Source organism: Schistocerca cancellata, chromosome 1, assembly GCF_023864275.1.
Source record: "Schistocerca cancellata isolate TAMUIC-IGC-003103 chromosome 1, iqSchCanc2.1, whole genome shotgun sequence".
Taxonomy (NCBI): Eukaryota; Metazoa; Arthropoda; class Insecta; order Orthoptera; family Acrididae; genus Schistocerca; species Schistocerca cancellata.
In genome coordinates, this window is record NC_064626.1 from 705,139,480 (window position 1) to 705,164,385 (window position 24,906).

A 24,906-nucleotide genomic window follows, 5' to 3' on the forward strand; every position below is an offset into this window, starting at 1 on the left:
TAAAGGTTTTGCTAATGAGGTTATGAGCACATAATGGTTAATTTATATGGTGAAAGTAGATGTTTCTATTATATGCTGCATGAACAAAATTTGTATGTGGGTAAGCATGTATTATTTAATTAACGAAAAGTATATTTGTGTTTTCACAGCAGCTCATTGTATGGTATCATGGTGAAAACTAATACAATACTGGCAGTATAGCCTGATAACTGAACTGCAAGAAATTTATATGTTTAGTCAAAGGAGGAGTTTGTGGCATCCTGAGAATGAAAAGTACCATAACAGGGATATAGTTCAGAATCTATGGACTTAAACTGCAGATTTATTGGAAATAACAAGTAGGCAAAATATGCTAAACTCAATCTGAAATAATACTCCCACCAGAAATATTGTTACTGCCTTTCTAAAATATATTGGGCAAGTGTTTAACCCTTTCGGAATGTATACACACGATTTTGTGGATACGTTTTTTGTCAGATTACAGTGACATGGTTAAAGTATGACCGTTGAGACCTGGTCCATACAATAGTTCAAGTTTCAAATTGTGTACTACAGTCCATTTTAGTTAGTATTTTGTACTCAGAGCTGCACCTTGTGGCAGTTCATTTCAAATTCCCTTACAATGGTGGCCTTGAGATGACATCACAGAGGTGGTTGTTGTTGTTGTGGTCTTCAGTCCAGAGACTGGTTTGATGCAGCTCTCCTTGCTACTCTATCCTGTGTAGGCTTCTTCACCTCCGAGTAACTACTGCAACCTACATCCTTCTGAATCTGCTTGGTGTATTCATCTCTTGGTCTCCCTCTACAATTTTCACCCTCCACACTTCCCTCGAATACTAAATTGGTGATCCCTTGATGCCTCAGAAAGTGTCATACCAATTGATCCCATCGTTTGGTCAGGTAGTGCCACAAATTCCTCTTCTCCCCAATGCTATTCAGTATCTCCTCATTAGTTACATGATCTACCCATCTAATCTTCAGCATTTTTCTGTAGCACCATATTTCAAAAGCTTCTATTCTCTTCTTGTCTAAACTCTTTATCATCCATGTTTCATTTACATACATGGTTACACTCTGTACAAATACTTTCAGAAAATTACTTTCTAACACTTAAATCTACACTCAATGTTAACAAATTTTTGTTCTTCAGAAATGCTTGCCTTGCCATAGCCAGTCTACATTTTATATCCTCTCTACTTCAAACATCATCAGTTATTTTGTTCCCCAAATAACAAAACTCATTTACTACTTTAAGTGTCTCATTTCCTAATATAATTCCCTCAGCATCCCCTGATTTAATTTGACTACATTCCATACCCTCGTTTTACTTTTGTTGATGTTCATCTTATATCCTTCTTTCAAGACACTGTCCATTCTGTTCAACTGCTCTTCCAGGTCCTTTGCTGTCTCTGACAGAATTACAATGTCATTGGCAAACCTCAAGGTTTTTATTTCTTCTCCATGGATTTTAATTCCAACTCCAAATGTTTCTTTTGTTTCCTTTACTGCTTACTCAATATACAGATTGAACAACATTGGGGATATGCTATAACCCTGTCTTATTCCCTTTCATGACCCTTGACTCTAATAACTGCTACCTGGTCCCTGTACAAATTGTAAATACCTTTTCTCTCCCATTATTTTACCTCTGCCACCATCAGAATTTTAAAGAGAGTATTCCAGTCAACATTGTCAAAAGCTTTCTCTAAGTCTACAAATGCTAGATACGTAGGTTTGCCTTTAGTTAATCTATCTTCTAAGATAAGTCATAGGGTCAGTATTGCCTTGTGTGTTCCAACATTTCTACAGAATCCAAACTGATCTTCCCCAAGGTTGGTCTCTACCAGATTTTCCATTCGTCAGTAAAGAATTCGTGTTAGTATTTTGAAACTGTGACTTATTAAACTGATAGTTCAGTAACTTCACACCTGTCAACACGTGCTTTCTTTGGGATTCGAATTATTATATTCTTCTTGAAGTCTGAGGGTATTTCACCTGTCTCATACATTTTGCTCACCAGATGGAAGAGTTTTGTCATGGCTGGCTCTCCCAAGGCTATCAATAGTTCTAATGGAATGTTGTCTACTCTCGGGGCCTTTTTTTCGACTTAGGTCTTTCAATGCTCTGTCAAACTCTTCACCCAGTATTGTATCTCCCATTTCATCTTCATCTATGTCCTCATCCAGTTCCATAATATTGCCCTCAGGTACGTCGCCCTTGTATAGATCCTCTATATACTCCTTCCATCTTTCTGCTTTCTCTTCTTTGCTTACAAATGGTTTTCCATCTGGGCTCTTGGTATTCATACAGGTGGTTCTCTTTTCTCCAAAGGTCTCATTAATTTCCCTGTAGGCAGTATCTATCTTACCCCTAGTAATAATAATAATGTCATGTGACAAGGGCCTCCCGTCGGGTAGACAACTCGCCTGGTGCAAGTCTTTCAATTTGACGCCACTTCGGTGACTTGCGCGTCGATGGGAATGAATTGATGATGATTAGGACAACACAACACCCAGTCCCTGAGCAGAGAAAATCTCTGACCCAGCTGGGAATTGAACCCAGGTCCTTAGGATTGACAGTCTATCGTGCTGACCACTCAGTGGTGCTTCTATACCCTCATATTTGTCCTGTAGCTATCCTTAATTAGTCATTTTGCACTTCCTGTCAATCTCATTTTTGAGATGTTTGTATTCCTTTCTGCTTGCTTCATTAACTGCATTTTTATATTTTCTCCATTCATCAATTAAATTCAATGTCTCTTCTGTTACCCAAGGATTTCTACTAGCCCTCATCATTTTTTTAAATGACTATCTTTGGTGCAGTTGTTAACTTATGTTTTCTCTTCGTTTCATATATGTTTTACTTTGTTGTTGAATGTGTTATTAAACAGAGTCATGTGAGGTGCAGTTAAGTTTTTATGTTGCAATAAAGTTAATTCATCTAGCCCTGCAACAACTGGAGATCCTGTCATGATATCTGATGGTCACTAATGCTTCGTATTGTGCCACGTTACACTGAGAACAAACATCTGTGTCAAACACGTCATGCATCTTCCACATCCCAGTTCAATGCAACTCCACAATGTCAGACCCCTCCCATCTACAGCCTGTAACGGAACATATTAAAGGCTTTACTTTACCGAAGTATGCGATACCCTCCAAATTCAACCAGTTTAATGAGTATTTATGATTATAGAAAAGTTATTGTGTATGTTAACAATGATTGCATAACATGTCTCCATAAACAGTCAACCCATTAAATTATACTGAATAACTGACCCACACAAAAGTTAATATCACTTGATCACTGATACAGCAAATGTCATCATGTAAAAACACTAAGTTCATCTTAAATAATTAATATGAAGTACGAAAAATAGTGGCCAACTTAGGTATTCTGGATCTCCTTAAATAAAAATCACCCAGTGAAACCTATTTGTTCACTAGGAGCGTTTTCACTCAGTATTCACGTAATCAATCCTATTTTAGACGAAAACCAATGTAATTCTTAATAATTCATGTTATTTACTTATTTATGCAAATTAGAGAAGTCAATTGACAAACTTCTAAAAAACGGCCTTTTTGTAACAAAGAATTATTCTGTCAAGTCAACAAATCTGTTTGTCATTTTAGTAACATGTTAAATTACGTCACTCGATGCAAATTAATAACTTTTCTGCACAAATTATGATAACAGATGTACATGCGACTTATAAACTATATCTCTTTTTAGTAGTTCTTTGACAATGTTATAAATACAAGCAGCAAGAAGGGTCGGGGCGCAGTCGGAATGTCACTTTGGTAAAGTGTGTTTGTGTGTTATTGTTTGAGGTGGATAAACAATGCAAAGAACATGTAAAGGAAGTACTACTTTGTATTGTGTCATGGTCTTTGGTGGACAGTGGAATTAAGATGGCCACCAGAGTAATAAATATTTGAAGTTTACATATTTGTCGGTTTCGCTCGTTCTTTATCATCAAAAGCACATAAAAACATGGGACCTCATGTTTTTAACCCTAGACAACCAGATTTAGAGCCAGCATCAGCATCGAGACACAGCAGCGATCCAGTAAGTAGCAGCGATTACCACAACACAATGCATTTTAATGGTGCCAACCTAACATCAAGTGCTAACAAGCTCCGTAAATGGGAGTGAAATAGTGCGATTATAGCAATTAGCAATATCTACGACTAGGCGACCATTACAAGCCATATCTACTGGCACAGTATTTATTTGCATGACAGTAAAACCACTACCATTTTGGTTTGCATAACTAGAAACTAGTTTATGTTACTGCACGCAACAGCAGATGATGCAAAATACAGTTATGTAGTTGCTGTGCTCAATGAAGATGTGATCACAGAGGTGCAGGAAATTCTGGCATCACCAATGAGCACTGATTGTTGCATAACCAGCAAGGATGCCCTGACTACCTGTCTCTCACAGGCAGAGGCGAAGAGATCAGAGAAACTACTCTGCACTGAAGATGCAGGTGATTGCACCTCATCACAGCTAATATGCTGGCTGTGTATATTAGCAAGCAATGCAGTCAGTGATGACATTCAGCAGAATACTGGTTATTGCGCCTGCCAGTGAGCTAGATGCACTTGTGCAAACCACAAATCACTTAGCAGAAATGTATCTGTCGACATATGTGGCAACAGTTTGCTCATAGCCTCAGTTAGATAACACCCTCACCATGCTATAAGCACAGATTGTTGAGCTCAGTGCCCAGTTTGCTGCATTATGGACCCAGACTACCTGTCATTGATCTCACCACCATTGCTCACTGGAGAAACACAGCTGCTTATCTTCGACAGCAAAAGTCAGCTAGTCCCACCAATGTTACGGTTCCAAAGTGTGGAAGCACAGCCTGCCACGTGATCAGGGAAACTCAGCAGGAAGTCAGTGATGATGGCCACTGGTTCTCCAGATGGCAGCCATCGACTCTTTGTAACATAACATGGCACAAAGTTGCAGTTTTTGGTAGACACAGTTGCTGACAAGTTAGTTTATCCATCTGCCCGTATGACGTGTTGCAACTGTAATGACTGCCACCTTTTAGCCACCAATGGTTCTATGCTCACCATGTATGATCGTATCACATTAGTGCTGAACTTAGGCCTACAGTGCAAATCTGAATGGCAGTTTGTCAAAGAGGGTGTGATGCAGCCCATACTCAGAGTAGCTGCTGCCTGACCTCCATCACTGACATTTTCTTGACACTTCTACCAATCTAGTAAGCCAAGTGCAAGAGCATTGTGTGGAAGAAAAAGCTTTATGGATGATTATTGGTAATGCTCCATTCATAGAGCTCCTCAGACAGTTCCCGGAGATCACATGCCAGACTCCCAAATTAGCACCTATGCAGCACAGCACTCTGTGGTGCACTAGTTTTGACTCCACCTGGGCACCTCCATTACATTTATTTCCAAAGAAGAATAACGGATGGTGTCCATGTGGCAACTATAGATAGCGCAAGGCCAGAACCATTCCAGATCAATATCCAGTGCTACATATTGAAGATTTTACAGTCACTGTCCATGGTAAGTGCATCCTCGGTATCTGCTTTCTACCAGGTACCTGTGGCACCAGCTGATGTAGCTAAGACCACCATCTGCACACTGTTGAAACTATTTGAATTTATCCAAATGCCTTTTGGACTTTGTAATGCTGTCCAAACATTTCAACAGTTCATGGATGAAGTCACATGTAACTTAGGACTTTTTTTTAGGTGTATATCGATGATGTCCTGGTCATGTCAAACTCAAAAGCAGAACACAAGTCACACTTATGACAGATCTCCACTCATATAGGCGCCCACAGCCTGCTTATCAAATGGTTGAAATGCATCTTCAGAGCAGCTGAAGTATAGTTCCTAGACTATACTATGAATGCGAAAGGCATACACTTAATTTTGAAGAATTACAATGATTTCTTGATGTAACGAATTTTTACCATCAGTCTGTTCACAAACAAGCACTCCTAGCTGCATCACTGAAAAAATTCTTGCATGGTTCACCAAAGCTGAAGACTGCCTCACTAATAGTAGACTGTGATCAATGCAATCAAAGGATTTAATCTGATCAAAAACTACATGCACTGGCAAACAGTTCTTGTTTAGGGACTCTAAGGTGTCATCCATAAATGTGAAGATTGTCTCTTCAATTGGTACATTCTTTAAAGTCAAACTGTGTTTTACTTAAAACTGAAAAGTTTTTAAGGTGTTCTGATCTTTTGTTTTCAAATAATTTTGAAATGGAAGAAAAATGGTACTGTCTATATGTAGGAGTTAACTAGAAGTTAATTGTGAAAGGTCATTAAGAAGTTATTCTCAGCTTTTTATTACATCATAATCTACTTTGAGAAGATATATTGAAAAGATTTGAAGGATGAAAATGGTTCTGTAATTAGAAGGGGTTTGCTTGCATCCACACTTACAGCTATGTTAAGACTGAATGTAGAGAATACTGTAATCGTTATGTTGTATTCTACCATTAGGTGGAGATGTCAACACCTTTTTTCAGAAAATTTTTCTTCCTGGTGAGAAAAACACTAAAATTAGAAAACTGTACCAAGCAATGGTAAGCTAAGTTTTCACACGGTTAAGTGCTGGCAAAAAAATAAGTTTATTGGTTTATTTAGTTTAATTATTGGCATATACTTGGATAATATACAAGATTATTCATAAGTACCCCCAAGCTTTCAGAAAACAGCTGTTTGAAAACTATAAAATATCTCTCTAAGTTTAGATTCTTAAATGTACCATGGTGTAGTTGAAGAGCATGTCACTAGAGAGCAAGCATTTAAGAATGTGGTGTATAATGTAGTGATGCATGCTTTGTGTCGCTTTGAATTCACTAAATGTGAATGAGTTGTGATAGTTCAGTGACAATTTTGCACCAAATATCAGGTAAAGGCTCCAACAAACCAAATAATTCATGGACAGTACAACATATCCATCAGGCAGACTGTTTATATGGTGCTACTTTTGTGGCATGTCCTTTCATGGACCAACTTTCTTTGAGGGGAAATCGTGAATGATTTTGTGTAGCTGCACATGCTGTAGAACCCATTATGCCACAATTACAGCAAGACAGTGGAGACTTCATTTTGTAACAAGACGATGCTCCCCACAATTTCTTTCAGACGTTTGCAGTTACCTCAGTGCTGAACTTCCTCAGCGTTGGATTGGACATGATTCCTATAATGAGTTTTCTCTCCTTGAATAGCTCTGCAATCATCTGACTTAACTCCATGTGGTTTCTCTCCTTGAATAGCTCCACACTCACCTGACTTAACTCCATGTGGTTTCTTCTAATGGTATTATTTCAAAGACTGTATTTTGCTGCCTTCCCTGCCACTTAATTTAGAAGAGTTGTAAGGAAGGATAATTGATGTGGTTACTAATATCTACACCACACACCACCAGGTGGCTTGCAGAGTATGGATGTAGATGTAGATGTAGATGTAGAAGTGTTGGGACATGTACAAGAGTTTGATAATGATATAGATGTTTGCCGCATCATAAAAGGTGCCTATACCGAGCGCCTTTGACGTGAAATGCAGGCTTAGAAGAGAGATGTTCTATCCACTGATCTTGCTGTTTTCATGCAGTTGTCTTCTGAAACACCAGAGGCAGTGGTATACAATGCCTGGGTATTTATAAGTTGGGGAAAATAGCCAGGATAAATGTCTGGGCAAATGCCCAAAATTCATAAATGCACAGGCATTTATGCATTTTAAAGATCAATTGATAAGCAGTGCTTATAAAGAAATTTTAAGCTGGTATTTTGTACTGGAAAAGGTGTTTTGCAACAATGCTTCTTCAGAGATTGGTTAACCAAACTGAAAAAGCTGTTTGAGAATTAGGGAAGGGTTATTAGGGCAAATAAATTGGTCTGCAAATGTAACTTTTTACATCTTTAATGAGGTCAGTTCTTGGGGTAGTACATAATGGAAAAAGAAAATGACACTCAAGTTTAAAAGTAATTTTTGAAAAAAAGTATAGTTTATATTAAGTAGCTAGCCTGTGGGTATTATTTCTACTTATAATATACTACTGTAAGAGAATGAGAAAGTTGTTCTCAATCACTGTACCTAACTCAAGCAGGTTTTTCAAATTCTAAAGGCACTTGAACCACTTTTTGATATGCTTTCCTATTTTGTTGGAATGTGACTGTTTGTATTCCTTAAAACAATATTTCCAAGATCCTCCTTTCCCTTTTAAACTGAAAAATCAAAGAGGTTCTTTTTTCTTAACCATCTTGCTACTGTTCAATAGCCCATTGTTTATAACACTGTAAATACAACAGAGACCAGGTTATGTTCCTTCTCACTCAATGACAGATTTTAATGACTGCCAAACAGTCAGACAATTCCAATTAACTAAATAACCCACAGAATTGTATGAATTACTTGAAATTACCAGCTGCTTACTCAAAATTTCATCTACTATCTATTTGCAATAAAAGCACTAATATGTACTTATAAAAACTGGAATTGCAGTAGAAAAGTTTATTCATAGTGATTTTAATTAGGGATGTGTGACATACAAATTCTGATTCCACAATTCCAAGAACTGCAGATTCTTTAGGAATCACCTAGTATTGGAACTGTACGTTTCCAGTGTTTTGGGCACTGAATCTTTGTTATCAAATCTTTTTTATGTCAGTGTTCTCATTTTATCTTCACAGCAGTCCATTCATTCAAAAGTATATAAAGAAATGAGCAGAAAGTAAAACTACGATGTCACTACATCTGATAATAAACCTTTTTTTCCCCCACTGAAAACAGTTTAACATTTAAGAATACATTTATTGTCATGAAACACATGCCAGCTTTTTATAAAATTCAGTAATAATTTTGCTATCAGTAATCATTCCTCAATATTATTCAGAGATCTGACATGGATTTTTAAGGACAATGTTCACAGCTGTTCAACTCTCTCTCCCTGTGCTCTGTGTGTTTGTGTGTGTGTGTGTGTGTGTGTGTGTGTGTGTGTGTTTGAGAGGGAGGGGGAAGAGAGAGAGGAGAGAGAGAGAGAGAGAGAGAGAGAGAGAGAGAGCGCAACTGTCACACACATACACACATCACCCGGCTTCACTCTTCTTTCCTTTTATTCTTAGAATAAAGGCAAGTATAAACATTTACTTACTTTTATATTGGGAGTATCATCCCATTCCCCCAATCTGAATTAGTAAATTATACACTCTAGCAGTAAAAACTAAAAAAAGTACTTTTTTATAAATGCCCAGGTTCTAGGCATTTAAAACTGCTTTTGACAAATTACCAGGCAAATGCCCATTTATAAACGTCCTGTCCACTCGGCATAAGCCCAGCCTACATCGCCACCCAGAGGAACGGCCGACTGGGAGCAGGAGAGACATCATAGAACATTTTAATTTCTATTGTCCTGAATATAGGCTTGATGGCTTTCATTACAAATTATACACACTTGAATTCCACACAGTGAAACACAGTGATGTGTGCTGTGTGAAGAGGTGTGACACTACAGTTTGTTTCACTTAAAACCAAATATTATTTCTTACATATCCTCGAACATGTATGTAGTTATGTCTAACACTGTACGTGGCTGCTCATGACACGTAGCATGACAGTTGGTTACATATTTATACATTTTCTTGGTGAAAATATGACCACTTGCTGAACATTTACTTTATTTGATTTTTACTTTAACTTTCAATCACAAACAAATTTGCCAAGTACAACCTAATCTCACATTGATATTACAAACGTAGAAATTCACGTAGAGTGGTAGTAGATATAAAGCAGAAAAAATTGTTAGCTTGAAAATTGTTTTCATTGTCTGTCAGCAGTGTTTTTTTAACAAACAAAATTGTCAGACACTTTTAATAGGTGCATACCTGGCTCCTTTCAATACAAGAATAAGGTTAAGGTCTGAATAGTGTAGGCCAGTTTTATTCTTAGTGTTTTCTTCATGAATGCTACTGCTATATTAATATTGTGATTGGTTGTTAATAACAAACTTCATATGAGAATATTTGTATTGAGACTGTTATTAGTAAGTCTAGATTATTAAAAAAAATCCTGTTGCCTATACACATGTAAAACATGGATGCTTTTCATTACAGAATGTTTCTGTACAATGAATATTACTTGTAAAATTGCTCCAGAACATTGCATGCAAAGTAACTTTCTGATCTTTCTATCACAACACATGTAGAGTAACCTTTGATTAAATGATAAGCCTGAGAAAACCTGTGTGATTTCCAATTCAAATTCTGGTCAATTTCCAATTCTAGTTCTGGTCAATATGCATACCCAAGAATCAGAACATTCAGTTTTACATATTCTTCTTCCTAAAGCTTGAGTGTTTTTGATGATTTATCTGCACTCAGAAAAAAGGAGGGAATATTAGGGTTTCCCGTCCAATTAGCAAAAGACTAATTAGTGACTGAGCTCAAGCTCTGATTTGGGAAGGAAATCAGCCAAAGGAAGTACCCCAGCATTTTATTTAATTGATTTGGGGAAATCGTGGAAAAACTTAAATCTGTATGGTTGCACGAGAATTTGAATACTTTCCTCCCATATATGAACCCACTCTCATACCGCTTTGCCACCTGACTTGGACCACCTCAGAAGAAGATTCATTATGAAAAGTTAATGGCCTACATGTCATGGTACTTGGCTTCATATCAGTTAAATATCAAGGCACTACATGCTCAATGTTCATTGAAAAATGCAAGCTTTAAATTTTCCAAAAGAATGCTACTAAAATAGTGTAAGAAATATAAGCTGGACCCTTGAGTATGACAACTCAGACTGAAAAGCCAGCTGGAAAAAAAGATACCTTTCTTCAGCATTAGTGAAACTTTGCTTTTGTCACAAACAGAAAGAGGAAACATTGAAAAGGTATTCTGATGGTTTGGCTCCCATTAGGTGTCTGATGCATATACTACATTGAATATGACAATAAATACAACACAGAATTAGATATTATCAAAGAAGGAAATGTTAATGTCCACACACAAGATATTCCTCTTGGACTGTGAGCATATAATCATTCCTTTCTCACATTAACTAAACTGAAGAACACAATCAACCCAACATATACACATATCTTAGCGCTGAGCTACCTAGGAGATATGTTTTACATGGAAATAATATCACAAGTGAAGATATTGTTCAAGTCATTTCTAAATTCTCTCACTGTTATTGGTTCTCAAATTATATAATAAACATAACAATGCATCTTACCTGAAGTGTTCTGATACTGAAAAGGCTATTTACACATATAGAAAGAACATTTACTTAATTTGTTACTGTTATAACTTCAAGTTGAACAAATATATTTCAAGGAAGACGCAGTACATGAAAGTCACAGATCAAGTAAACAGAGTAAGACATGTGTACACTTTAACAGTCAAATCATAACTGAGTCTGAGTCTAGCGGCCGCTGGCTGGCTGGCCACTTAGGTGGCGCTGCTGCTGCATGGCTGGCAGACAGCACTGCATGTAGAGGATGCATGTAACTGCGCGGCGGCATTTTGAAAGATCGGCGAGTCACAACACATTTCCCCCCTTTGAAGTTTTTGCACAGGTCTTGATGGAGGTGGCCTGTAGATTGCTAACATCTATAGGTGTTGTTTGACTGGCCGTAAAGTCTCGAGGAGGAGGCTTTCCATATGGACTGAAGTGTCCCTGATGATAATGGGTCGAGATAAGCGACAGATTGCTAAAGCGGGCAAATACCATCCCGAGAGAGTTGAAACCCCAAGTACATGATAGATGCCTGAAAAAATTTTGATTTGTGAAGATTACACTTAAGACCTGCAGTCTGTAAGACATGAAAAAGTGTGTGGAGATTTTGAAGATGTTCGTCAGTGGTGGAGCCAGTGACAACAATGTTGTCCCGGTAATTTATACACCCAGGGACAGTGAGCAATAATTGTTCCAAGAATCGCTGAAAGAGAGCAGGGGCACTGGCAACCCCGAATGGCGATCATTGGTATTGATAGAGGCCGAAAGGCGTGTTAAGGGCCAGAATCTGCCGGGAAGCAGCGTCGAGAGGAAGTTGATGATAAGCTTCTGACAGGTCAAGTTTAGAAAAACACTGGCCTCCAGCAAGTTTAGTGAACAATTCTTCAGGTCGAGGCATAGGGTAAGTGTTGATAAGGCATTGAGCATTTACAGTGGCTTTGAAATCGCCACAGAGATTAATATCACCATTTGGCTTAGCAATGACAACGACAGGAGAGGACCACTCACTGGAAGTGACAGGAAGCAAGACCCCTGAAGCGGTGAGATAATCCAGCTCCCTTTTGACCTGATCACGAAGGGCGACAGGAATGGGCTGAGCCCAAAAAAACCTTAGGCTGAGCAGTGGGTTTGAGCGTGATATGAGCTTCGAAGTCGTTTGCACGGCCTAATCCAGGAGAAAAAAGGGACGAAAATGTCGTCGAAAAGGAATCCAATTGAGCATAAGGAACAGCATCAGAGACGATATTGACAGAGTCATCTATGGAGAACCCAAAAACGCAGAAGGCATCAAAACCAAAAAGATTCTCCGCGTTACTATGGTTGACCACAAATATGGCAACAGTGCGAACGACAGATTTGTACAATACCTCAGCATCAAATTGTACCAAGAGAGAAATCTTCTGTTTATTGTAAGTCCATAATTGGCTAGTGACAGGTGACAGGATTGGTGAATCCAACAGAAGATACGTCTGAGAATTGATGATAGTGGCAGCAGAACCAGTATCCACCTGCATGCGAACATCTAGACCGAGTATTTGGACAGTGGGGAATAACTTCCCTGAAAGGGAAGAAGTACAATTGACAGACAACACAGAATCAGAATCAGCGTCATGTTCATGAACATCATGTATGCGGTCGGATTTGCAAACGGATGACACATGAGCCCCCCTCCCCCCCACTTTTTTTTTTTTTTTACATGCGGCCCAACGTTGTGGACAATCTTCTCAGGAATGTTTCGTAAAACACCGCAGACATGAAGGAAGTTACCATGGGTTGTGCTGTAGTTTCTTAGGGGTTTGTTTACGGTTAGGCCGAGGCTGCGCTTGGGAGCGTACTGTGGCCACGTCGGCCGGCGGGGACATGCCACACGCTTTGTCAACATCACACAGAGGTTGTATTTCCCCAATGTCGCCGCATGCCTCTATTTGCGCTCCAGCAGCGTGAGAAATTTCAAAAGACTGAGCGATGGATAGGACTTCATCTAGAGTCGGATTTGCCAACTGAAGGGCATGTTGCCTAACTTCTTTGTCGGGCGCCAGTCGGATAATAGCATCCCGTACCATGGAATCGGCATAGGATTCTTTGTGAACTTCAGTAACAAATTGACACTTCCTACTGAGGCTGTGAAGTTCAGCAGCCCAAGCATGATAGAATTGATTTGGTTGTTTTTGACAACGATAAAAGGCAACACGAGACGCTACCACATGCATTTGCTTTTGAAAATAGATGGACAGAAGTGAGCACATTTCAGCAAAGGACAAAGATGCAGGATCTTTCAAAGGAGCCAATTGCGACAACAACCGATACATTTGAGGTGAAATCCATGAAAGGAACAGAGACTTACATGTTTGTTCATCTGCGACACGAAATGCCAAGATGTGCTGTTGAAAACGTTTTTCGTAATCAGACCAGTCTTCCGCCGTCTCATCGTAAGGAGGAAAAGGAGGTAGAGACAACGACGAGAGACGCCCCACATTTGATGCCGCGATGAAATCACAAATCGCATTTGTGAGAAGCATTCGATGTTCTATGAGACCTTGCAATAGTTGCTCTAAAGTAGCCATGGAAACATGTGGGTCAACGATGGAAAAGAAAAATCACTACCTCGTCACCAATTGTTATAACTTCAAGTTGAACAAATATATTTCAAGGAAGACGCAATACATGAAAGTCACAGATCAAGTAAACAGAGTAAGACGTGTGTACACTTTAACAGTCAAATCATAACTGAGTCCGAGTCTAGCAGCCGCTGGCTGGCTGGCCGCTTAGGTGGCGCTGCTGCTGCATGGCTGGCAGACAGCGCCACATGTAGAGGACGCGCGTAACTGCGTGGCGGCACTTTGAAAGATTGGCGTGTCACAATAGTTAGGCAGTACATTTCAGGCTACTAATGTAGCCTCTGATCTGTCAAAAATATTTCAGTAAATTACTTGCACAATAGCCTTTTAAATAAATTAATATATGATGTTGTAACAGGAAATGCCACAATGCTCTCTGATAGGAAACAAAGACTATCAATAGAAAAGTACTATATTGAGCTATCAGTCATAATCCAACAGGGAACTAATTAAATGTAATGGTCCACAAGCTTGCCTCTCAGGATCCTTACTTTTTCTGCTGTTTATTAATGACCCTACACCAGTAATGTTATGTTGAGTAGTCATAAAATTTTATTCATCTCAAAAAGTAGTCAATGCTGTGTTTGTTTGCAGGTACATGTCTGCAGTCCTCGCTGGCTGGTACATAATAAAATACTGAGAGCCACTAGAGGAAGTAAAGCTGAATGGTGCAGCTCATTGATAAAGCTTCTGACAGCAAGCGAGACACTGCAGATGTGTCAGGCCAATCCACATGGCTTCTTTAGCTGTCTGGACCTGTCTGACACAATGCAGCAACGCATGGCACATAAACAGGTGAAAAGGCTGATTATTATTTTATTCATGGTTGTAATTTTCAGCAACTGTAGTATTATTTTTTCAGGATAAAATTGAGTGGGTCGACGCAACAGTGGTCTAACCCTCTCCAATACGGAAAATGAGATATTGGTGCCATCTGTTGTCTAGTGAGGTGAACTACCTTTCTATCATGTGGCATACACCAATATCACCACCTACACATGTATTTAGAAGCCACTAATTTCTTCCCTTGAACAAACTTGTTTTGTTTGAGTGCAACCTCAAACAGCCAATGAGAGGTCAGTATCTGGATCACGTATAATAACATCAAGTATGGCTGACATTCAGGCCAAGAGTGATGTCTCAAGCAATGAAAATAATGAAGAAACAGTGGAAAAGGGCAAGGTGTATACATTCCTGGGACAGGAATATAAAGAATAGGAAAAGAAATGCAGGAGAAGAATATGTAGGGAGAACAGGTAAGAAAGTCCACAAACATAGACAAGGCACACCATGTGGTTGTCAACGTAAGTGTTACACATGTTTCAGTGAAGAAAAACCCAAAACAGTGTTCAAAAGATTTTGAAATTTGTGTGACTTTAGTTTACAAAATGTGTATATTAGTGGGTGTGTGAAAGTAAACCTAGTGAAGAAAAGATATGGTGTGAGTGGAAATGAGAGTAGGAGACAACACACCCATGAATATTATATTTTGTTAGATGGTAGTGATAAAAGAGTTTGCAAACAGGCATCCATATCTTTGATTGGAATCAGTAATGGTAGACTTTCGAGGGCAGATTCACAGAAACAGACTGAGGGAATACCAAAACAAGATGGTCGTGGAAGACATGGAAATAGACTCAATAAAACTAGTGATCATCAGTTCAATTTAGTTGTAAATTATACTAATAGTTTTCCATTGCGTGAAAGTCATTATTCTGCTCCAAACAGAACAGATTTGCCTGAAGGTCTTAATGCAGCTATGATGTATAAATTTTATGTTACTTGGATGAAACAGTAACATAATTCTGAAGATATTGTTAGTGAGTATATTTACAGGGATATTTTAAATACAAAATTCAACCTCACTTTTTTTCCTCACCACCTACTGACACATGCAAGGTGTGTGATTCAATGCGCATAAAACTTTCACATGCGGAGGAAGATGTTGAAAAAGCTAACGTCCTAAGAGAGTTAGATTTGCATCAATTAAAAGCACAACAGGCATATAATAATCTAAAGAATGATACAGCTTATTCTAAAGACCACAGATCTGTGAAACCCATCTACACACTAGTGAAGTTTTCTACAAGAGGCAGTTGTGGACTTGTAACTTTTGTGTGTGATTGTACTTCAGATGATTTGCACATGCATGTATGGCCAGTACATATTGCAGGACAGGGTGCTGATGAAATAATATCATGTTTAATTAAATATACTTCCAACAATCTTCAAAATATTGATAAATTAATCGTGTATTCTGATAACTGTTTTGCTCAAAATAAGAATATATCCTTAGTATGTTTTTGGTTGCAACTTATTCACAAACTATATGTTAAGGAAATAGTTCACAAGTAGCTTTCTCGCTTCCCGAGCACGGGGTCCCGGGTCCGATTCCCGGCGGGGTCAGGGATTTTTCTTGCCTCGAGATGACTGGGTGTCATTGTGTCGTCTTCATCATCATCATTCATCTCCATTACGGTCGGAGGAAGGCAATGACAAACCACCTCCACTAGGACCTTGCCTAGTAAGGCGGCGCGGGTCTCCCGCGTCGCTCCCCTATGCTCTGTAAAGAAGTATGGGACTCATCATCATCATAATCTAGTATCAGGTCATAGCTACCTACCCTGTGATAGGGACTTCGGATTCATAGAGATGTAAAAGAGATTGGAAAAATATGTGTATACACCTGCTGGGTGGGTAGATGTTATAAAAAATACTAGGACAGGTAAAAGAAAATTTAATGTAACTGAAACACAACAGGTTGATTTCGTAAGTTCAAAGACTTTAACTCATAAAATAACTAATTGTAAACATACTGAGGATAAAGAACCTGTTGCTTTCAGTCGCATTTCAATGCTGAAAGTCTCTGTTGAACAACCATGGAAATATTGTGCCAGGTATTGTTATTCAGATGGTATAGAGCAAGATGCATATCTGAATATCGTTAAAGGACAAAAGAGAAAGAATAAACACACCCTTGAACTACAACATGTTCAGCTAGTACCAAAACATTCCAATCCAAGGCCAATAAACCCAAAGAATTTTAAAGATATTAATGACCTTTTGAAATATGTTCCACCCATTCACCATTCATTTTACAATAGTCTGGTATCTCAAAATAGATCTGAGGAAGATGCAAATATACAACATATTGTGGAGGATGACAGTGAAGACATTTCTGATATTCCTGTTATGTATAGTAGGCCTACTGTGTAATCTTGCAAAACACATACTGAAAAAGTTTACAGAAAAAGAAAGCTCTTGCTTGTAATGATAAGTTTATAATCTTAATATTTTACTGACAGAACCACTTTGTGTAATGTGTTGTTACTTTAAATTCATATTAAAATTTGTAAAAGAACTATTAGGACGAACATATGATTAATTACATTACATTTATTCAAATAACATTTTTCCTTCTTTCTCATGTACACAAAAATGTCAATGTAACAGTGATCTAACCAAGAAAACGAGTTGCAGGTGCCTCATAAAAACTGCACTATTTCTAAAACTAATTCACAAAAAACTTTATAACATTGTGGTTAAGTTAACCAATCATCATGGAATACACCACTACCAAAAAAGTGGGATTTCCAAATGCCAAGAAAAACCACAATTGTATAACGTTGACCTTCTGTTTCTCTATTTCTTAAAAAATTGGCTTAGACCACTGTTGTGCTGACACCCTCCATTGCAACTGACTGAATTTTATCTGAAAAAAGACCCATTATTTTATGATTACATGATTTATGGACAATCACTGGTAGCAGTCATATCCATAAAATATCTGGAAGAGAGTGTGTGTGTGTGTGTGTGTGTGTGTGTGTGTGTGTGTGTGTGTGTGTGTGTGTGTAGTGATTTAATGTGGACCAACCACACAACCACACAAAACTAATCATAGGAAAGACAGACAAATTCACTGGAAGAATCCTCAAGAAGTGTAGTTCAGCCTGAGGAAGATAACTTACAGAATCCTTGTTCAGGCAATATGTATAATTCTTTACTTTGGGACCCGTAACGGATAGGAATGATAGATGAAATAGAAAAGGTCTAAAGAAGAGCAACATATTTCGTCACAGTTTTGTTTAGTAAAAGTGAAAACTCGCTGAGATGTTCCAATGGCAGACACTAATGAGAAGTGTTGTGCATCACAATGTGATTTGATATTAAAATTCCATGTGTGTACATTCCAAGACAGTAAACCAATATTCCTTTTTCCCACCTGTATCTTACAAAAGTAACATGGAGGTACAAGGGATGATCAGAAACTAGGTTACAAGACCAATAGTTTGGAGTTTAGTCTGTTATAAAGAAATTAGTAGTGTGCGGTAAGTCTGATACAAATGGTTGGTAACTGCATAGAGAGACCGAGCGAGGTGGCGCAGTGGTTAGCACACTGGACTCGCATTCGGGAGGACGACGGTTCAATCCCGCGTCCGGCCATCCTGATTTAAGTTTTCCGTGATTTCCCTAAATCGCTCCAGGAAAATGCCGGGATGGTTCCTTTGAAAGGGCACGGCTGACGTCCCACCCCGTCCTTCCCTAAACCGATGAGACCGATGACCTCGCAGTTTGGTCTCTTCCCCCAAACAACCCAACCCCCAACTGCATAGAGAATCCCAATTAGATTTTACAAAGAGTACTCTACAGCATTGGCTCCTTGCGTTTATCGGGATACTCTCATCTCACACAAAGCTCTAAGCAACTGGAAAAAAGTGCAGATGACTCCAGTATGTAAGAAGGGTAAAAAAGAACGGACCCCCGCAAAATTACAGACCGATACCCTTAACTTCTGTTTGCTGTGGAATCCTTGAATGAATTCTCAGCTCGAATGTAATAAACTTTCTTGAGACTGAGATGCTTATGGCCATGAATCAGCATGGTTTTAAAAAGCACCACTAGTGCAAAACTCAGCTTTTCTTACATGATATACTGCAAATAATGGATGAAGGGCAACAGACAGATTCTACATTTCTAGATTTCTAGAAAGCATTTGACATGGTGCCCTATTACAGGCTGTTAATGAAGATAAGAGCATATCGAATAAGTTCACAATATGTGGGTGGCTCGAAGGCTTCTTAAATAATAGAACCCAGTATATTAACCTCGACAGCGAGTATTCATCACAGACAAGGGCATCATCAGCAGTGCCCCAGGAAAGTATGATAGGACTGTTGTTGTTCTCTAAATTTATAAATGATTTGGCAGTTGTTTGCTGATGATGCCATTGTGTACGGTAAGGTATCAAAGTTGAGCGACTATAGAAAGATACGAGACAACTTAGACAAAATTTCCAGTTGGTATGATGAATGGCAACTGGCCCTAAATGTGGAAAAATTTAAGTTAATGCAGATGTGGTCAATTCATTTACATATCTCGGCATAACGTTGCAAAGCAATTTGAAATGGAACTTTTGTGCCGTCTTGTTGTCACTGTAGGCTTGTACCTAGGGAAGCAAGGAGTGGAAGTTATTTGGTGGCTGGTATCCTCTTTCTGTAACACAACTGCATGCATGTATTAACAGAGTTCTTTATTAACGTAAACAGGAAGGTACTTAAGGTAGTCCAGGTGTTATGTTACAAGCTTCCCATAATGGTCCATGTTAGCCTCACGGCTGGTGAAATACAAGTCCCTCTATGTACACTACTCTGGTCACTAGGTACTGACTGATTCTGACTGTGAATGGGCTGCAAGTGATGACTAGACTCTGTCTGTGACTGTAATTGTGACTGACTGGACCCTCCGGTCCACAGCAGTGATCTAAATACTAGCAGTCAAGATGCTGTTGGCGGGCTGGCCGTGGTGGCCATGCGGTTCTAGGCGCTTCAGTCCAGAACCGCGGGACTGCTACGCTCGCAGGTTCAAATCCTGCCTCGGGCATGGATGTGTGTGATGTCCTTAGGTTAGTTAGGTTTAAGTAGTTCTAAGTTCTAGGGGACTGATGACCTAAGGTGTTAAGTCCCATTGTGCTCAGAGCCATTTTTTTGCTGTTGGCGGCACGTTTCTTGCGAGTTTGTCTTTGGCCTCTTTCCTGATAGGTTCACTTGCTCCAGCACCTACTAACAATTTTCTCACAGCCTCTTGGCTGTCTGGTGTGCTGGCAACAGCTTACACCAGCACATTCCTCCTCCCTGAAATGCCACACCGTTTCCGTTTAGTGAGTGTTCCTGGATCACGCCTCTTTCCCAATGCCCACGGTTGCCATAAACCCTTAAAACTTAAAAGAATGAGATCACATGGCACAAAGTAATGATTGAGGACCACTGGTGGCACCGGATGCTGCAGTGGGTGTAGCAAGTGGAGCAGCATCTGTTGGCAGTGGCCATGCAGAAGTTCCGCCGAAGATGGTCTGTCTTGTGGGTGGGAGTGATAGAAGGCGAGGAAGAGTTGCAGCACCTGTTCCTGTGTGTAGGTCGTGCAAAGCTTGGCCAACTGTTGTTTGAAAGTGCATAAAAAGCGTTCTGCTTCTCCGGTGGAATGCGGGTGAAATGGAGCACTTGTGAGAGGGCGAATGCCATTCCGTTCACAAAACTGTTCAAAATCATGTGAAGTGAACTGTGGTCCACTGTCCAACACAAGTTCTTCTGGCAAACCTTCTATGCAAAATATGGAGGACAATACTTGAATGGTGTTATGTGATGCAGTAGAAGCCATAGGCACCACAAATGGGAACTTGCTAAAAGACTCTACCACTATGCGCCAACAAGTGTTCCAAAATGGTCCTGCAAAGTCAATATGCATGAGTTCTTCACGGTGAGGTAATGGATAAGTGTCAACTACTGCCTGTGGGTTGACTGTGGACTTGAAGTCAGCACAAATGGCTTAGGCAACCAAATGAGAGGACTTGCCCATTGAATAGCTAGAATGGGAGCAATTACATCGTTATCTTGCAATTCTTTCAGTTCACTGGCTACTTTGGCTCTGAAAGCAATTGGAATGGGGAAGGCCCGGAAAAACTTAGGCATGGATTGTCTTTCAATGTAACATGCACTAAAAAGTTACTAGCTTTTCCCATTCTGTATGATAATAGTTCAGGAAATTCTTTGAGCAAGCTAGCGACACTGTCTTTTGGACAACAAGTGGATATGGAAAGTACATTGTCATGGATGCTAATTCCAAACAAATCAAAGGCATTTAAACTGAAAATGTTCTCACTGTGTCTTGATTTCAACACAATAAAATTCAGTATCCTGGAGTGAGACTTGTAAGTGGCAGGCAAACTACATTGTCCAAGCACTGGAATTACTTGTCCATTGTAAGCAGTGAGACACATGCTAGATTTAGAAAGGCTTGATGAGCCTAACCATTCGTACATGGCACAATTAAGCAGAGTTACTAAGACACCTGTGTTCAACTGAAAGTTCACATGATGGCCAGCAGTTCTTAAGGAGACAAATAGTTTGTTAGAATGCCGTTGCACAGCACTGGCGAGAATGTGGCACAACCTTCATTTTACTTTTGTCAGAACCTGTTGTACACTTTGTAAACATAACATTCATTGCATGTGCACAAACCTGTTTTTTCTGGGAATGGGCAAAATTGGTGTTTTTGTGCCATTGAAAAAAAAAGTGCTTTGACATGGTCTTTTTTTCCGTATGTGTAACATGTTGCATTATGTGATGGGCAATCCTGTCTTTTATGGTGAGCAAACCATCTACGGCAAGACTTCACTAATTGCACAGGTCTGTTTACCATCCTACATGGCTGTCCACACAACTGTGTATGTGCTCATTGTTGTGGCTGCTCGGGGCAGCCGCGAGCATGGAGTGACTCAACCCAACAAATTGGAGCCTGGTCAAACTTATCGGCCGCTGTGGCACTCGAATCATATTGCTCTAAGATTTGCAATACTTGAGGAAGCGATAGATCAGAATACTTTAGGATCTGTTCCCATATTCTACTATCTGGGACATTGAATGTTACTGCATCTCTAATCATTAAATCACTGTAAAAGTTGCCACAACTACACTTAAATTTACACTTCCTAGTCATGCTTGTCAAATCTGTGTACCACTGGCGGTACGTCTGTTCCGACTTTTCCTACAAGCGAAAAAGCTGATATTTGGCTGCAGCTACTTGGACTTGCTGGCCATAATTGAGTGAATGTAGCGATTACTTCATCATAGCTGAGTTTGTTAGGAGACATGGTTGGGAATAGTTTTTGTATTAACCCGAACACTGGGGACCTTGCAATCGACAGAAAGTATTGTAGCTTCACAGTACCTTAGACTCAATGAACTTCACAATGTGCTAGGAACTGTGTCAGGTATTTGAGCCATTCCTCTTCTGTGTCGTTAAATTGCCAGAACATTGGTATGCTGCTCAGTGGCACTATTTGGGCTGGTCATTCAGTTGGTTGTTAGTGTGTGGCCAAAGCGGCTTTGCAGCCAGTAGTTGTTGTACCATAATCAGTAAGGTAGCAATTTATTGGTTCTGAAACTGAAAAATTGGTATTAGATCCATCACATTGGCCGTCTATGACTGAGGCACAGGGGCAGGGGGTGGATGAGGTGGGGTAGCCATGGTTTGCACAGATATGTTATAGCAAAAAGATAAGCAAAGCCTCTGGAAAGAGAAATTTGATTAGTTTTGCAGTTCCCCTCCAGGAATACATGCAAGAACACAACAACATGTTAGCAAATAGAAATGAGCACATGTGCAAGCTAAACCACAAGAGAAACAAGCAAAATCTGCACTGAATTATGCTCATCGCCGGTTTTTGTGTCTTCCCATTTACACTGTAGGCTTGTATCACTGGAAGCAAGGAGAGGATGTTTTTTGGTGGCTGGTATTCTCATTCTATAACACAACTGTATGCATATACTGACAGGGTTCTCTGTTTGGTGGCCGGTATTTTCATTCTATAACACAACTGTGTGCATATATTAATAGGGTTCTTCATTAACATAAAGAGGAAGCTACGTAATTTAAGATAGTCTACGTGTTGTAGCACAAGCTCTCTGTAATAGTCCACATTAGCCTCACGGCTGGTGAAGTACAAGTCCCTCTATGAACTCTACTCTGGTTACTAGGTGCTGACTGACTCTGACAGTGACTGGAGCACAAGTGATGACTTGACTCTGTCTGTGACTGCAATTGCAACTGACTGGACCCTCCAGTCCATAGCGGTGATCTAAATACTGGTGGTCAAGAGGGCGTTGGCAGCGCATTTCTTGTGAGTTTGTCTTTACTGTCTCTCATGATAGGTTTGCTTGCTCCGGCACCTACTATCGATCTCCTCGCAGCCTCTTTGCTGCCTGGTGTGCTGGCGACAGATTGTGCCAGCACAGGAACGAACATGTGAGAACTGTGGCAGGGAAGGCGAATGGTCAACTTCAGTTTGTTGGGAGAGTTTTAGAAAAGAGTGGTTTGCCTATAAAGGAGACTGCATGTAGGACACCAGTGTGACCTGTTCTTGAGGACTGCTAGAGTTTTTAGGATCCATACCACATTGGATTGAAAGAAAACAATGAAGCAACTGAGAGGCAGACTGCTAGATTTATTATCGGTAGGTTCGAACGACACGTAAGTGTTACGGAGATCCTGCAGTAACTCAAATGGGAATCCCTGAAGGTAGAGCGACATTCTTTTTGAGAAACACTATTGAGAAAATTTAAAGAACTGGCATTTGTGGCTGACTGCTGAACAATCCTACTGCAGGCAACATACATTGTGCGTAAGCACCATGAAGATAAGATATGAGAAATTAGGGCTCATAAGGAAGCATACAGACAGTCATTTTTGCCTTGCTCTAGTTCCAAGTGGGACAGAAAAGGAAATGACAAGTAGTGGTACAGAGTACGTTCTGCCATGCAGTGTACAGTGGCTTCCGGAGTATCTATGTAGCTGTAGATGTAGTTTCAGCCACCCGCCACCTACAGTGTTACTTATAAGCAAAAACAAATGGCAACTCACTTGGAAAACTGGTCTCACAAAGCAGTCTGATGTTATTTGATTTCTGCGTGCAAAACATGTAACTGTGACTGAAATTTATTGGCAGCTGGTGGAGGCATATGGAGAATATGTTGCAGAATGTCAAATGTTTGCAACTGGTACAGAAAAGTCACCAATAAGGATCACAGTGACTAACCCAGCATGGCTTCAGCATATCTGAACACAGCTCATGTGGAAAAGCTGATTCAGAACAACAGGAGGGTTACATTATGGTATATGATGGTAGAATTCGGAATGTCATTCAGAAGCATTCATCACACTGTTCATCATAATTTGCAGCACCAGAAAGTTTGTTTTTGATGGGTTCCACAAAATCTGACCAACTAACACAAGGAGAAGCTCATGGGGGGCAAGTCTGCCATTTTTGCAACAGTTCTCCAGGGAGGGGAACAGTTTTTTTCACTGCATTGCCACAAGTAAGGAAACCTGGATCCGCCACCTTCCCCCCAGCAGTTATCAGTGGAATGGAAACACCCCTCCTCTCCATAGACAATGAAGTTTAAGGTGATGCCATCTGCTGTGAATGTGGTGGCCACAATGATTGTACTCATGGAGATATAGAAAGAGGGAAAACAGTGACTGCTGACAGGTACTGTGAGACCTCGACACGATTGTGCAAAGGAATCATGAGGAAATGGCCATTGCTTCTCACTGAGGGAATCATCTTCCTTCACAACACACAACCGAATACAGCCAAGAAATCTACCATACTACTGAGGCAGTTTCACTGTGACTTCATCAACTACATGCTGGACCTTGCTCCTAGCAACTTTCATCCTTTTCGTCACTCAACGTGTGTATGGAGATTACGGGCACTCAGTGGCAAGGTTATAAGTGCCCTTACACATATTAAAAGAAGTGAATCAGGAAATGGCTAAAATTGTTGACACAGAGTGAGAAGGAAACCTACAATATGATGCTTACTCACTCCAACCTCACTTGAGTTGACCACACAATCACTCTATGTCACATGCTCTATGACAACGGAGAAAGAGTGAGAAGTGCTATTCCTGGGATTAAAACATAAGTTTAATGACTGAGGAGTTAAAATAACAGCACACAGAAATGTGACTGGCTAACTGCTTAAAAT

The 24,906-nt window shown here is 39.8% G+C and overlaps 1 long non-coding RNA gene across 1 annotated transcript in view; it reads left to right on the top strand.

The window, feature by feature from the left end:
- The window catches only part of LOC126184713 (uncharacterized), a 66,392-nt gene extending 51,361 nt beyond the window's left edge, over nt 1-15,031 (top strand). Inside the window, exon 3 of the long non-coding RNA XR_007536865.1 lies at nt 14,914-15,031. This is a non-coding gene — a long non-coding RNA (uncharacterized LOC126184713). The remainder of the gene's footprint in view (nt 1-14,913) is intronic.
- Nucleotides 15,032-24,906: the final 9,875 nt, after the last annotated feature.